Source organism: Octodon degus, unplaced genomic scaffold (genome assembly GCF_000260255.1).
Source record: "Octodon degus isolate 3935 unplaced genomic scaffold, OctDeg1.0 scaffold00289, whole genome shotgun sequence".
Lineage (NCBI taxonomy): Eukaryota > Metazoa > Chordata > Mammalia > Rodentia > Octodontidae > Octodon > Octodon degus.
The window spans coordinates 328,047-330,542 of NW_004524865.1; the positions used below are offsets into that span (position 1 = coordinate 328,047).

Here is a 2,496-nt window from a genome sequence, read left to right on the forward strand (position 1 = left end):
TTTTTTTTTTTTTGGTGGAACCGGGGATTGAACTCAGGCCCTTGTGCTTGCCAGGGAAGCACTTATTCTATTAAGCCATCTCCCCGGCTCCTGAAAAAAGTTCTTGATTTTTAAGAATTTAAAATAAGGTAAAATGGATTGGGGAGATAGCTCAGTGGTCTAAGCATTTCCCTAGCAAGCATAAGGACTGAAGTTCAATCCCAGTACTGCATGCCATGCCAGCCTTATAACTGGGTATGATGGCATACACCTGTAATCCCAGTGCTGGGGAAGGTAAGCCAGGAAGATCAAGTCTCAACTGCATAGCAAGACAATATATCCAATTTAAAAATATACATGAATAAAATAAGGCAAAAGAACTCTAATCACATCTTATATTGTGAGCAATGTTGGCATATGTGCCTGCTAGTACAATATTAAAAATTGCTTCTCGTTTTAGTAATATTTTAAGAAAGTAATAAAGAGCTAGGCATTGGGAATTATGGCAATGATACAACCTTTCTCTCTAGATGTTTACATCACTGTGGAGGCACACTTGTCACACCATCAACAATTAGCTGGCTATAATTAATTGCTAAAATAAGAGAACATAGTTTGTAATTCAAAGTCATACAATATCTAGGGAATCTGTTCCAGAGCTTGATCCTATAATCTACTTATAGAGAAATATAAAACAGAGCCTAAAGTGTAAGTTGGTAGGAAATATAACCGAAAAATTCACACTAAAAATCCAAGCAAATTACCTTAATATATTTTCAACCACTGGATCCAAAAACATTCACTTTTTTTTAAAAGGTAGATTATTTTTAATATGCATTAGAGTTAGTGGTCTCCCTGGACACAACACGATGGAAGATTTGAAACAGAGGCTGTGATGCCCTTATACTGAATTCCACAAAAAGTACAGTAGCAAATCAGTGCTTTCTAGTGGGAGACCAGACCAATGAGCAGCTGGAGGCAAAGAAGCTGCCACGTTGCCTCGGGGCCGGGGTATGTGTGCCTGGGGGATGAGTCGAAGGCACTAGAATCCCAGTGCCAGTCATGCAGCCCACTACAGTCCAGGACAACAGGTGAGAGCCTTATGCTGACCTGGCAGAAACCTAAAGTCAACCAAGAACAGACAGCATACAGTTCATGGGAAACTCCACCTTTCACTTTATTTCAAGGTGTTAGTGAATGATCATTGGTATTTCAAGTGTGGATCACATAAACACAGTGCAGAATGTGGAAAGAAGAATTAAATAAGTAACACACTGGCTATTAATGCCAGAGTCCTTTATTATCAGGTCATAAATATAACCAATATGATGAGGAAGCACACCTCATATTAATGATTTTCAGTTCCTATGATTAAAAAAAATATTAAACTGCATCACAACATTCTGTCGTATCATACACCAGACACATGCAGTGGAAAAGTACTGGGGTATACACAGTACAAGGTCATGGCTCAAGCTGAAGGTGGAAGGGAAAGTGTGGATCAGGGTTTTACATATGTGCGTACATCTGATGGGGACTGTCCACTCGGTCAGGCTCATTATGTGGCTGCCAGGTATGTCTATACCAGCTTGCATAACACCCCACACTGTCCTTTCCCACAGAGATCTACTTCTGCATAGAGTAGAAAAAAGATGGTGGTAAAAAAAACCCTTCAAATTCTTTGAATTCCAGCCCTGGTATCCATATTCCATTGAAGACACCTGCTCCTAGCACCTGCACTCCTGTGCACTTGGGGCCTGTGTGCGCCTTGGGGACCGCAGCTGTCTTAGGGCAGCATCTCCATACTGGATGCCTGAGCCCATTCTTTCTGGGTCTAATTCACCTGATTCGATTTTGTTAAGTATTTTCCTTGCACACTGCATGAAGGCCTCTTCTACATTCTCCCCTGTTGGTGCACTCCTCTCCAAGAACATCAGCTCGTTCTCATATACCAGAATGCAAACCTGGAGGCTTCAAGGAAGGTGACTTCCCGGTCGGCGTCCAGGTCCTTCTTGTTCCCACAGAGGATGATGACAATGCTCTGGCTGGCCAGCATTCTGGCATCTGGTGATGTCATAGACAAGGAGAGCCCCGGCTGCCCCTCTGTAGTAGCTTCTTGTCACAGACCGTAGGTCTCGGACATGGCCGTCTGCGACCTTCTGCTGTCTCTGCTGATCTGTCCCATCTGGTGGGAGCCCACGGCGGGACTGAGCAGCGGGCGGGGCACAGACCCAGGGAGAGCGCTGGGCCAGGGGTTGCGGCCCAGCGGGACTCAGCTCCTCACTTTTATTTTTCAAAAATATACACTTTTTCCAAAAGTTCTGAATAGAAATAAACACAATGATATTAAAATTGAATTTTCTTCTTGAGGTTAGCATAAAAATGAAAATTGAAAAAATACTTTTATTTTTTGAGCCAGAGTTTTCTATGCTTTTTTTTTTTTTTGGAACCAGGGATTGAACTTAGATCCTTGCGCTTGCCAGGGAAGCGCTTATTCCAGAGCCATCTCCCTGGCCC

The 2,496-nt window shown here is 42.9% G+C and overlaps 1 pseudogene; it reads right to left on the reverse strand.

The window, feature by feature from the left end:
- Positions 1 to 1,488: 1,488 nt before the first annotated feature.
- Positions 1,489 to 2,122, reverse strand: LOC101581907 (annotated as a pseudogene).
- Positions 2,123 to 2,496: the final 374 nt, after the last annotated feature.